General features: G+C 52.9%; 1 protein-coding gene across 1 annotated transcript in view; it reads left to right on the plus strand.

The window, feature by feature from the left end:
* Positions 1–1,689: 1,689 nt before the first annotated feature.
* DUSP8 (dual specificity phosphatase 8) overlaps positions 1,690–13,705 on the plus strand; it is a 45,422-nt gene continuing 33,406 nt past the window's right edge. The window contains 1 exon segment of the mRNA XM_050975119.1: positions 1,690–1,934. The gene's annotated coding sequence lies outside the window, so the exon portion shown is untranslated.

Raw genomic sequence — 13,705 nt, forward strand, 5'->3', positions numbered from 1 at the left:
ATCCCTCATTTTGTAAAAGTTTCCCTGCTGACAGTTTTGGATGAGCTGATTTTCTGCACTTAGGAGAAGGGCATGAACTCAGCATTGCTTATGCAATGGGGAGAGTGAGACTTTTTAGCATCCCTGGTTTTATACCTCTGATGCTTTATGAGAAATGACATTTCTGGGAAAGATTTTGCCGCCAGTTACTGTGGGAGCTCAACGTTCTTGAGCAATCTGCCGGCCGTGTGTCTGGAGACATGAGAGTTAAAATTAAAACATCCGGCATCCGTATCGGCAGGGAGGAAGGTTCCCTTCATTTCCTAAGCACCAGCAAAACCTAAGCTTCTAAACCCTAATCCCTCTCTAAGCTGGAGCTGCCAGGCCAGGGCCAAGGGCAGAGAAAAGCCCCTGCCGTGTAACCAGGCCAGTTGCCCAGTTCTTTGGCAAACCCGCAGCACGATGGGGAGCCCCGAGCTCCAGGACGGGGATGGAGCCCACTCCATCCATCCATCCAGAAGCTGACCCGTGGGTCAGGCTCCTCCTGCTTTTTGAGCCAGCTTTTTGCCATGCCGCCCTCCAAGCCCCTACGCCTGTCCTTCTGCAGCTTGGGCACCCCAGAGAGAATGAGTCCCGCGGGGCGGCCCGCAGGTCCCCGCTGATCCCGGCTCAGCAGGCCGGGGGCTGACAGGCGGCAGGGGTGGCCCCAGCTACGGGAGAGCTCTCGGCTCAGCCTCGCAACGCCAGGCAGCCCGGGAACCATCCACGACCCAAAAACAGACGGCAGCGCGTTTTCTGCCAGGAGCACCGCGGCTCGGGGGCGTCCCAGGTGGAGGGCGACCCGGTTAGAGCCCGGCCGCTCGGGCCGCTCTGCCCGCGGGCCCACCGAGCCCTGAGGTGCAGCGCCCGCTCCCTGCGCGCCGCTCCGCGCCCGCGGGGCTGACGTCACCCTGCCCTCCGCCGCCCGCGCTGATTGGCTGCGGGTGACGTCAACGCTGTCTCTTCCCCCCCTTTCTTTTTTTTTTTTTTTTCCCTTTCCCCCGCCACCCCCCCGCTCGCTCCCGAGGCATGACCTCATCGCCGGCGCATTCCCGGCGGCGCGCGGAGCGGCGCGGAGCAGCGCGGAGCAGCGCGGAGCGGGCCCCCCCCCCGCCCGCCGCTCAGGGCATGCGGGCCCTGTGGCGCCGGCAGCGGCCGCGCCAGCGGACAGCCCGCGGAGCGGGGCGGCCGCCCGCGCCCGCCGCGCCGGGTCAGTGCGCGTCCCGCCGTGTCCGTGCGGGACGGGGCCGTGTGCCCCGGGGGAGGCGGGTAGGGGGCCGCGGGGGCGGTGCGGGGCGCCCGCGTGTGGGGAGCGGAGCCGGCATCGCGCCCTGAGGCGGCGGACAGCGCGACAGCATGTGCCGGTATATGTGCGTGTGTGTGTGTGTGCACCGAGGAACAGCGCTTGGCGGCCGTGAGGGCTGGAACGGCTCCGGTGCGAGGGAGAATGATGTGTGTGAAGTGCCGGGGCTGGGAAGGGAGCAGCCCCACGGCGGGGATTGGGGAAAGAAGCGGGGGTTGGGGGGGGGGGTGGGCTGGCGCTCCGCGGCCGCGCATGTCGGGGATGCTGCGCTTGTTTTCGGGGCGGGGGGGCGGTGGAAATCCCACCCTGCCTTCGCGGTGTGCGCTTGCCGGGCGGCCGTGGTGCAGGTGAGGAGCGGGCTTGGGAAGCTCCGGGGAATACCCGCTGTCCTGCCGGGCCGAGGGTCGCTGGTGGAGGGGTTTTCTGGCGGGGCTGAGGGCTGGTGTTTGAGGAAGTGGTGTTAACAGCGCTGTGGTTTTTCTGATGATGAAAGAGGTTGGAGTGTCGCCCTGTGTCCTTGGCGTTTAAACGATGCCGGCATGTGTTCAGCAGCGGGGGTTTTCATGCAAGACTTCGTTGCTGCGGCTCCAAAGGCGCTGCTCGCGATTAATGAGTTAAGCTGCTCGTTTAAAAAAATCCTCTCTACCTCCCCTAATGTGCCTGGACCGATTGATCACCCCCTACATACCCTCAATCATTATGTAGTGGCAAATGTTGCTTTCTGTGCTCAGCGTTGTTTGTTTTTAAAGATTCCTGTTTATTTCCCTTATTGATAAATAAGTTCCTTCTCCTTCCTGCTCCCCCCTCCCTTTTCTCCTCCCCCAGAATTAAATTCCTGAGCAACAGCAAAAGCTGATGTCAGTGCTTCAGCTTGCATTGGGGGAGCTCTGTGCACAGGTCAGTAATTTGCGGTTTCGTTGGAAGGAAGAACGCGGAGCAGGGCTGTTCTGATTGGGATATTTGGATTTTTCTAGGCATGGATGCGTTTATCCCTCATATTGCGGTAGCTATCCACAGCTCCCTGGTGGGAGCTGGGTGCTGCATAAGCATATGTAGGAGACACCATCCCTGTCCCAAGCAGCTGGCGATGACGAATGCATTGGGAATGGTTGCCAGAGGTTCCATCTCCCTGTGATTTGGGGTAGTAAGGCAGATCCCTCTCCCGCAGGAAAGGGTGAGGATATCCAAGCAGGTAGCGCTTGGAGGATTGCACCTGGCAGTGCAGGGGCCATGATAACCTTGAGAGCAGCTTGCCCGTGGAGCGGTGTTTGACATTGGCTTGCATTTCTCATCGTCCTGCGCTGAGGCAAAGGCTCGGGGCAGGGCTGCCTGCATGCCCAAAGGCGGCTGTGGAGAGCTTTGTTTTCGGGAGGAATCGGTGCTTTTGGGTTTGGCCTCGCCTCTGTGTGCCTCTGCTTGTGCTGTCGGAGGGCTGTGCCGGGAGGACTCTCTCTGCAGAAGAGGTTTGTTGAGGTTTGGGTCTGCATGGCGGTTCCTGCACTTGCTTTGATTTTGCTTGTAATGGCTCCCGAAACGAAATAAGCTATGCCACCAAGAAAATCCTCCTGGCCATCGTGTATTTGGGATTTTGAAACACCCTCAAGGACTTTGCAGGTGTCTTGTCCCAAATTTTGCATGGCACAGCCACAGTGGCAGAGCCTGGATGTGCAGGATTGTCTAAATGGCTGGGACAAGAGTAGACAGGCGAGAGTGTGAGCAGCACGGGGATGCCCACATGCCTCTTTGCAATGGCAGCACGCAGAAATTCCTGCCCTTGGTCTATTGGCAGCAAAATTGAGAGGCTCAAACCTGAGGCTGGAAGGTTTCCAAGCAGAGATGTCAGCAGCTCTAGAAGACACCAAAAGTCTTCTAACCCAACAGATTGTCCTCCCGTGGCTTTCTGTTGTACTTGCTTAGACATAAAGTCAGGAAAACCTGGATCTAGCATTGTTCTTTAAAATCTAGCCTCAGCTAAGCTTGGGAGAGCTGAACAAAGTGGCCAGAGTTCTTAGGAGCATTCACTGGGGACTCTGCATGGAGATTATTCTTGGAAATACTGCATCGTGTTTGTCTGCAGTGTGTTTTTGCTGGGTGCCAGTGAGAAAGCCACTGAGCCTTTGGAGAGCTTATATTCACCTAATATTAAATGCAACGTCACTTTTACTACAAAAACACCCCTAAGGGCTGGGTAGGACTAAGCAGTAGTATCTGTCCTATGCTGCCAAATTGGATCTTAAGGGGTTGGGGAAAACTCTCTTCTCTCCTGTGCAGCCCTGTCCTCCCCTAGGAAACCTCCACAGGCTGGAAACCCATTGTGGATTTCTGAAGGGACTTCTCTTGGCATGAATATAAGTGAGTCCCCATTCCATACCTCCCCCTTACCTCTGCACCAGCTGTAATCTGCATGGGGGACAAGGGTTTTTCCTCTTTGGGTTTGCTTCCTTGCCTTTAAACAAGGCTTTTCTTAGGGATCAGAGGTTATTTTCTGTGGTGCACAGCTCAGCTCCCAAAGCCCTGGGCACAGTCAGGTGAAGAGCATGTTCACACTATCAAGAATGGGAAGAGGAAAAGAAGGTGCTCCAGCGTTTGGGAGCCCTGATTTATGGTGCAGGCTCATAGGACACTGCCATCATACTGCAACTGTGCCAGCAAACTGAATCTGGTAGAGAAGGAGGTGATGAAGAGAAGGAGCTTGTGGATGCTGACCCCTCTCTCCCAGTAGGACAGCCATGGAGAGTCTGTAGACTGTTCTGCCCTCTGCCATGTGTTTAATGGCAGTGTTACGGGGGAGATGGTTGCAGAAATTCCCAGGTGCTCATGGTCTCTGGGTCTCCCTGCACTCTTTTCCTTGCTGCTATGCAGAGAAACTCCAGCAGCCAGAGCGGCAATGCAGTCATACTGTGGGGAAAGCTCTGACACTCCTCTGCATCCCCATGCCCTCTGGGTTTTAAAACCTGTTTTTCAAGCTTTACATTTCTTCTCTGAAGATACACCTGTCCCGCCTGATGCCAGTGGGAAGGAGCACCTGACGTAATTGTAAGGGAGGTGAGTGGCCTGGGAGCATTCATCAGATAAGAAGCTAAACAAGCTCTGTGCTCAAGATTTTCTCAAGCTTGCTTAGGAGACCTGGGTGTACTTCAGGATTATAATGCAGCCAGGGGAGTGTGAGGGAGGGTGAAAACTGACCGTGCCAAGATGCCATGCACTGCTGGTGTCAGAGGCTGCTGTCAAAGCCAGGTAGAGCTTGTGGTGTGATCAGTGGTACTGCAGGTTCCTGCAGGGACAATGAGTGATGTAGTGCACCCCAGTGATTGCATTGCCTGCTCATCTGTTGGAGGGGGAGACCATGCCATGTGTCCCATCCCCATGGGACAGTTGTTTTGCCAGAAGTGGGCCAGCAGCTGAGACCATCATGGAACATACCAAGCTCTGGTCATGGTCAGTGCCTTGGTCACCATGTCTCCTCTTTAGCATGAGTTCATGGAGAGGAAAACATCTCTTTCTCTTCCAAGAGCTGTTTCTAGACTTTTTGCCCCAAACCTTTCTGTCCACGCAGTCCAAGACCCTCCTTTGGTTCTTAACCATGTCCACTTCAAGAAAGGAGATTAAGAGTAAAGGTGGGTTACACTGGGGTACTGTGCACAGCACAGAGCCCTGCTCAGACTATGCTGCAGACTGCCATGACTCCTGTAGGCTGGCCAGCTCCACTTCTCTGCTATTTGGCTCTTCCTCTGAGGTTTTCTAGACCCAGCTGGACAAAATAATCTAGGCTGGTGTGCAGGAGGCTTCTCTGCTTGCTTTGCCCAGGGCTTCTGTGGGGTTGGTTTTGCTGCTTTGGATCTCTAGTTTCCCAGAGTAATAGGTATTGTTTGCACAGTGTCATGGAAGGATCAGCATTTCAGAAGATAGGCGAAGTGCTAGCCCAGGCTGGGTTCAGAGGAGAACCTGGAGGTGCTCGCTGGAAGCTGATCCAGTACATACTCTCCTGTTGTAAATAACCAGGGAGCAATAACCTTACAGAAATGCAGGGACTGTGTGCATTTAGCCTAAACTTACTTAAGAGACTCCCAGGAACCTATCTGGGGCTGGAAATCCTTCTTTGATTTCCTCTTTTCTTCGCACTCCTCTTATGCCTTTTTCCATGTTGTTTTTTGTGTGTGGAAAGCACTCATGGTTCCCTAATGTGTGCGTATATGCCTTGTCTGCCTTTACTGTATTTTCCTTAAATAAAGACTTTTCTTGGGTCAGAGACCTTGTGTTCTTCAGGAATTTCTCCAGAGTCCTTCAAGGTCCTCTACCAATTTGCAAAAGAGGTTCTCTGTGTAGGGTTTCTGCATACTGAGTTATGAGGGGCATTATTTCTGAGTCCACTGGTGACTAGGAACAAGTCATTTGGCAACCAGAAGGGCAAGACAACCTGTTCTGGTGCTGGTGCTCGTTCTCCTTTAAGGGAGAGAGGGGTTGGACCAGCTGAACTGCTGAGGTCCCTTTAAACCTAAATTATTGCATGACTAGTCCATAAATACCCACCGCCCTGCTTCTCCCAGGCTTTTGTAGGATACCTGTTATTAGGCAGTGCTGGTGAGGGGACATGAATGAGGTGAACCACTGCTTTGATCCTGCATGGAGGTTCCAGTGACAGCATGACCGTGGCATCCTGTCCCCCACCACGTCCTCCAGCCCTGCTAATGATGCAGTGTGTCTTTCCGGTCCGTCTCTGTCAACCCACATTACTCACCCGGCACGGAGGTGCGCAGTGTGCCTGCATCCCGGCTTTTCAGCTCGCCTCTTTTCAGCTTTTTAATAGGGGATTTAGTTCTCTGAGGAGCTCTGCTGTCTACAGCTAACACATGGTAATTCAGCTGATGCAGCAGAAGCTCAGGGAGAAATTTCAGTCTGTTAGGGCATTGCAGGTTTTTTGCATCAAGCAAGTCAAGCCCTTTCCACACGTTAAACCTGTGCCTGAATGAATCATGCGTCTCCCATTGAAATCCAGACCCTCCAGACAAAGAGGGTCCCTCCGTCTCTGGGGCATGCTGCTGAAAAGAAGCATCCAAGAAGTGTCTACAACATCTGATTGTTTTTGCGTTGCCTCTAACAACCCTCATTTCCAAGCTAGCCATGGCGGCCTGGTTCTCCTGGAGCCGTGGCTTGAGTGGAGTTATTCATGCCATCTTCATCTGCCTTGGCCGGCAGCCCTGCATGGGGAGCGGACGGGTGCAGACGGAGCCTTGCTTGGCACTTGAGGCAGCTGGGTGGAGGGCCGGTGCAGAGAGGGTGCCAGCACTGCTGACTGGAGCTAGCCCATGAAAAGCCACGTTAACCGCTTTGCTGCTGTCGGGGACCTCACAGAGATGTCCCCAGCGGCTGTGCTGGCTCAGCAGGGCTGACATCCAGAAGCCAAGGAAGCCTGGACCTGACCTGTACACCTTACCTGCTGCTCACATCAGGTCAGGTCTTCTGGTGGAAAGTCAGAAGGATGCAGCAGGGTAGGAAGGTGACCCAGAGGGATGAGCCTCCAGCCAAAACTGAGCCAGGCCCTCTGAATTGCTCTGTGGGGTGGTGTAGAGACAAAATGCCTCCCACACATCGAGGGAAGTTGACTGCTGCAAAAAAATGCGAATGCAAATCTCTGACTGGGCAGAATCTCCCCAGACACATCCTTTTGTAAAGCACTCTCATTGTACCATTAAAAATAGATCGACGCATTCTCTGCTTGCTTGCTGAATGCTGATGCCTGTTAATTCTGTGTCATCCTCACAATCCCTTCTGCTTTGAGCTTGGCTGCCTCTTTGTCTGGCACCTGAGCAAGGTTCATTCAGCAGTACCTGGTGCAAAGATAAGAGCGAGCTCTGTTGGAGTCCAGCAGGACAGGTGGGAAGGTGAGGGTGTCTGAACTGGTCTTAGCTGGGGGTCAACCAGACCAAAGGGAGCAAGGCTTGGTGTGATCACCCCAGCTGTCACTTGCAGGCTCCAAAGCAGGGCTGAGTGAGACCTGCTGGCGTGGAGATGAGTTGGAGGATGTTTAATCTCTGGGTGGATGTCATGATATTTCTATTGGGGTTTTTTTAAACTGGGGTTAAAGTGCACATATATGTATGTCATGCTTAACACCTGCCTGGAGTTGGTGAGGGGAATGTTCCTGCCTGTTTCCTCCAGCAAATGAGTCCATGTAGTTTGCCACCCACAGAAGCAGTGATAATATGGATGCAGAGAGAAGACCCATATTACAAAGTGCTGCAATACCCAGCTCTCAGTCAGGAGGCCAGGCTGCAGGATTTCATACATGAGGAGCTGTGGCATCTGACCAGCAAACCATGGGTCAACATGGTGGGGAGGATGGAGGAAGACCTGCAAATCACTTTGTTTCACCCCTGTGTCACCTCAGATTAAGAACAAAACCAGCTGGTAATGAATCATGGCTCCCAAGGGAAAAGGAGAAGAGCAGGGCAGGAGCATTATCTTGGGCTTTGCCTGTCTTGTGTGTTTTTTATTAGAGAAAGGTATTCCTCCAAAACTCAGGAGCTGGTGCCTCCTTGTTAGGTCTGTGGTAGAAAGTAGAACATGAGCTGACACGTGCTAATTCATCCCAAACCCATGAGCAATTTGGCTATTGTGTGCATATAGAAAATTCAGCAAGCCATAAACCAGGTCAGAAAACTCTTGTGGAATGTGTTTGTTGGCCTGGGGAATGTCTCATCCCATGGAAAACCAACATAGCCCCTTGCATTTGCATTGAATTCTGGATCTTCTAGGGAGATTGACAGTTTTGTGGGAATAGGGAGGCATAACTGGGCTTTTTCTGGCTGCACACCTGTGCTGGGATCTGCGCCTCAGTTTGTGCTGGTACTCGCCAGAAACTGCAGACAACCTGACAGAAAGGAACATTATTATTCTTCAGGGAGGCAGGGCTCCTATTTGTCATTTGAATGTGGGGGTCAGTGACACTGCACTGGCATTAGCCACTGTCATTAGTCACTGCACAGTGCAGTGACTGCCCCTGTGTGTGCTGGGTGCTCTCTTTGGCCTCACCTGTGACTGTCCCCAGCACTCTGCTGAGATGGACAAGTTCCTGTCGCTGGGGATTGTGCTTAAGAAGTGAAATGCTATATTTATCTGCAGCTTTGAAGAACCACAGCTTAATCCTGTGCTTTCTTTCACTTGATGTGTAGGTGTTGTGGGAAAATAGGACCCAGGTCCTGGAGACCCTTTCTCCAGGAGACTGCAAATGCGCCCAGCAGGTATTTATGGTGTTTATTGTCTTGGGTTGAGAGAGGCAGACCAGCCCTGCAGAACTATCTGACTGCATACCTTTCTGGGCTGCCTCTGTCTGCTCTTGTTGTAAAAAGGCAAAGAAGCACCTTATTCCCAGAATAAACCTGTTGGGCTTGGGGGTCATGCAGTACATGATGGGATACCAGGCAGTGGGCAGCAAGGGCCCTTGAAGATCAGCAGGACTAGGTTTCTCCTCTCCATCATGACATGTCCTCTGTGATGTGTGCCAACCTGCTCAAAGCAGAATGAGCTTTTAGGTCTGAGCTGAGAATGTGGCCAGCTCTCAGCTTGGCAGGGTGAGAATGGAAGTGGGATAGCTTTGGTATCAGAAAGCAGTGTGCTTGGGAGCAACATCCTCAGCATGGGCAAAGGCAGTGATGAAATGGCTGGCTGGTCATGGATAACCTTTGGTCTTTGCTTTTGTAGGCTTTCAAATGAAAACTTGTGTTTATACTAAAGGGGAAAACCATATAAATCATGTTAAAAGCACAAGTCTAAGAGGAGATACTGCCCTTGTCATCTAGACTCCAAACAAATTCCTTTCCCTGCTGTCCGTATTGGTTTTTCCTGACCGGATCTCCAGATTGACTACCATGACTGCAGTCAGAAATTCTTCTGGGAGTGGCCAGTCTATAAATCCTTAACTTCACTTTTTTGGTGGAAACCGGCAGGGAGGCAATTGCATTTGCAGTCATAACCCATCGGAAGCTGCTGGCACAACATCAGGTGGTGAGAGAGGATGAAGTACCCCTGTGCATGGCTTTACTGCAGCCAGGAGAGCCAATCTGCCTTGTGGGGTGAGGGTGCATGGGAAAGACTCCCTGGCAGCTGGGTACAGCCTGTCCCCTTTTGTCCCTGAGTTGTCCCATGCTACCAGCCATGTACCCAAGGCTGAGCACCCCCACACCAGCACTGCCACGTGGCTCCACGCCACGACCCTTGTCCGGTGTGAATGCACCATCTGGCACTTTGCTGAAGGACATCCTGGCCCTTCAGCCACGTCCTCTGGTGGAAAACACCTTCTGGGCCACAGGGTGCAGGTGGGAAGGGCGGTGGGAGATGCAGGGAGGCGAGTGGGTGCTGTTTGGTTGCATGCAGCTCCTTGCAGGGCTCCCTGGCATGCTGCTTCCAGCCTACAGGAATTGATGGGAGACTGCGGTGTAGAAAGGAGGAGGAAAAATTAAAGAAATCATGAGATCGGCAAGCTTGAAACCCTGGCAAAAGTGCAGTGGCTGCCTCCGGGTGATGTGCTGTGGGAAAAGGAGAATGCTGCCCTTTCCCTCCTTCCTGAAGTGCTCCCTGCATGGAGAGGCATGCGCCAGAGCTCTTGTCCCAGGAGGAATGTGCCTGGGGTGTGCAGGGATCCAAGATGGGGCTGTAAGATCAGTGTGGATGAGGCTGTGGGGGAGTTCTCTGTCTGCCATGTGGGTGTCAGGGGTTAGGAAAGAGCACTGGATCTCAACTTGGCTTAACTGACACCAGGAAAGTCATTGCCATCTCCCCTACATCCTCATACTGCTGGAGCTTGGGAAACGTCATTCCTCCCCATCCTTGAGATTCACTAGGGGAAGGTGGACAAGCAGATTTTTTGTCTGAGTTAGTGGATGTGGTTAGTGGTGTTTCCCAGCCTCCTTTTAAAGAGCAAAGAAAAAAAAAAAAAAAAACCACTCAATTTTTCCATCGTCAAGCAGAGAAATCTTTTGTGCTGCCTCTTAAAGGGACCTTGAGTCACTGCTGAGAAATCGTCATCAGTTACATCACCTCTAAAACGGCTGCTGCAGGCACCTGACAGCTTTGTCCCACTGTTACTCTGGGGAATCATTATGCTCCAAATTCCTCGCCCTTGGAGAAAGCCTGCATGGCTCGCCGGGAGGGAGGAGCCACTGCGCAGTTTGTGATGCTGTGAGTGGCAGAACAGGATCGGGAAGAAGGGCTGAGGTTCCCAGCAGATGGGGTGGAGCAGGGGACACATCCTGGAGTTTCCTAACCACATCCCATTGGCGAGGCTGGGTTCATCAACCCGTGCAGGACCCGAGCATCTTTCTGGGAATGAGCTGAAGGCGCTGCAGTAGCATCGCCTCCGGCCGGAGAGCTGCCGTTGCCTGGCAGCTGCGGGTTTCCAGGGAAACCAGAGGTGCTAACTTGTTAATGAGCCCCGCGTCCCTGATTGCTGCTGCAAAATAATAATAATAATTAGTAATGGTCCTGTGATTTAGGAATCCCTCAAACAGCATGAGCCAGCCGAGGGGAGTTTGCTAAATGCTGAAGCACTTGAAAGAAATGAGGGGATGAGGAAGGAAAAAGGGTGTGGGGCTTGGAAAAAACTGCTGCAGTTTGCATCTTAGGAAGTGTCTGGAGAGCTGGGGTCCAGTGGGGTCCTGCCAGCATCACAGCAGTGAGCCTGAGGCTGGTGCAGGGCTCACCTGGATGGATGGATGGATGGATGGATGGATGGATGGATGGATGGATGGATGGATGGATGGATGGATGGATGGATGGATGGATGGATGGAGGAGCTCTGGCAAGGCAGCATCTCAGTGCAGGGCTCATAAGGCACAGATATTTCCCTCAATCCCCAGGGCTGTGAGGGGAAAATCCAAAACACTTGGGTCAGTGCCAGTGAGTACCTGGTGGAGGTGGCAGTTCTTCAGGAGTGGCTGCTTTCAGATTATGGGGGACAAATAAACAAATGTTTTCCTGTGATGCTCTTATCCCTTGGTAAACTCAAGGTGGAGACACCACCAGAAGAATGTGCTCCTGGGATGAGCATCACATGGAGGTTGCTGTAGCTCGAGTCTCACAGGAGTGATGGAAATGTGTTCCTGCAGCAGGGCTGGCTTTCTGTGGCAGTGGGAGGAGCATCTCCTCGCTGGGGCTGCCTGTGGAGGGTAGAGCTCTCCAGGACACAACCCTAGCTTGGTGCAAGGAGTGGACATGCTGGTTCGTGAGATTTGGCGTTGCTGTAGAGACCTGCTGCCCTTCCAGCTGATGTCTGCAGTAAAAGAGAAAGCAGATCTGCACCCTTCCCATTCCACATCTCTCAGCTGGGGCCTTGTGCAAGATGAGCAGTTGAGGGAAGTGGCCTCCATCTGGGTGACCTGCGTTGGGCCAGCACAGGGATGAGTTCTTGTGGTCTCTCATGCCACATGGACAGACTCAGGCTGAGGTGTATCCTGGGTTTTCTTGCTCTCTTGCCCGGCCTGCCCAGAAGAAGGTCACAGCCAGGTTGAACACTTGCATGCTGTGTGCCCCTCTGCCATGCTTGTGACTCATGTGGCCAGCTCCTCTCACCTACACACGCATTTGTGGAGGTGACACCAGGGACAGAGTCCCATTGAGTTGGCCCAGCCCTCTGCTAATCTCTGCCCATCTTTCTGTCCCTTGGCTGAAGTGTGGCCTCTCCTGCTGGCTGTCCCCATTCAGCTAAGCCATGTGCCCATCTCCTCATTACAGGCACTCCAGGGAGAGGTGGGATTAAAGGATTATGATAATGTTCTTCAGGAACACTCAAGAAGATTAAGATGGCTTTAATAAACTGATAAGAGAGGAACACAGCTGTGTTTCTGAAACCCTAATTTAGGTTCCAGGTTAACCTTTTCCCCCTGGTCTCCTCTCACCAGGGTGAGAAGATCTCTTACTTTAGCACTGCTCCATGGCTAAGCCTCTTCCCTCAGTTTTCCTTCTGACCCATCTGAGCAGAAGCAGAAAGACATCCTCCCTCCTTCTCTGGTCTTCCCAGGTATGAGGACATTACAGCTGGTTCTTCTCAGAGATCATCTCATACACAGCCTGCAAGGTGCTGTGAAGGTGCTGTCAGAGAAGTTGCTTGTCTGCCTTTGACCTGGCTGAACCTCACAGAGAAGTCCTTGTGTCTTGGTTCTGATGCCAAGGTTACAGCTCCCCATGGCCACACTGAGCTGGCCAACTCCATCCCCTGTAAAGGAAAGAGGGGCAGAATGGACTAATCTTGCCCTGCCTTCCCCCACATCTTTTGGGTGGAGCTGGGAGTGGGACCTGTTTGATGTGTCACATGGGTCTTCAGAGGTTTATCTGGTTGTTCTGCAGGAGGGGGGTTATTAGCTGACTTGGGAAATCTCCTTTGTCTTCTCCAATCTTTTCTACCCAAGCTTCCGGTCATCTGCCAAACTTTGTGAAGGCCTCTTGTGCCTTGGTTTCCCTTAAAGAGTTTTATATTCATCAGGATCTGCTATCTTTCCTAGACCCCTCTGTGTTTGACACCCCAAAAGTTTACCCCTTGCTCACTATCTGGAGATTGGATACCATGGTATATCTGGAGGAGCTCTGCAATGTTGGATCACTCCTTCCTCCCGCTTCACTCATCCCTCTGCCACTGTATTATTCCAGGGTTTTTTTGTCTGTCAACTCTTTCTACTCCCTTTTTCTTTCTTCAATGTAATTGGAAGAGCCAAAAAACATTCACAGCCTGGTGTCCTGATGGGTAAGGGAGGCAGAAAGTGATTTGGGGAGTGGGGTGTGAAAGGAAGACTAAGGGGAAAAGCTGGCTAATTTGCATCCTTTCTGAGTGCCCTGGCTCTATAGCCAAGGGACAGCAGGGGGGCTTCTGGCAAGGCGGTAGCAACGTAATGAGGTGTGTCATATCCCAGCAGGAGCCAGCCTCGCTCCCCCTCAGACCCCCTAATTAGAACTGTTTCAATTTTTAAGCCCCCCTGAGGAGAGCTGGGGGGAGCGGGGTTCCTGCAGCGGGGGGACCGCCCGATGCCCGCCGAGGGGGCTGCTCTAATTGGAATTGTGTCCAGGAGCTGCGGAGCGCTCCGTGGGGCCAGGCGCAGTGTGCCAGAGTGCCATGGGGCTGCCAAAATGCTTTGTGCCAGGAGGGGATGTCACCATCTCAGCTTCTAGGGGATTTTTTTCCTTCCCATAATTTGTATTAACACGTTGGCTGAGGCAGCAGGGGTGTGATACAAGGGCAGAAAATACTGCACATCCTAATGTGGCCTCCTATTGGGAGCTTGGATCCTGAGGCTGAAGCCTGGGACCTCTACTCCTGCTTTGGGAGGCAGGTCTGGTAGCCCAGGAAAGTTTAGGCTGTTAATGCTGGAGTCACGAGCCAGAGCAAATGCTAGAACC

The sequence above is a fragment of the Serinus canaria genome, chromosome 5 (genome assembly GCF_022539315.1).
Source record: "Serinus canaria isolate serCan28SL12 chromosome 5, serCan2020, whole genome shotgun sequence".
NCBI lineage: Eukaryota > Metazoa > Chordata > Aves > Passeriformes > Fringillidae > Serinus > Serinus canaria.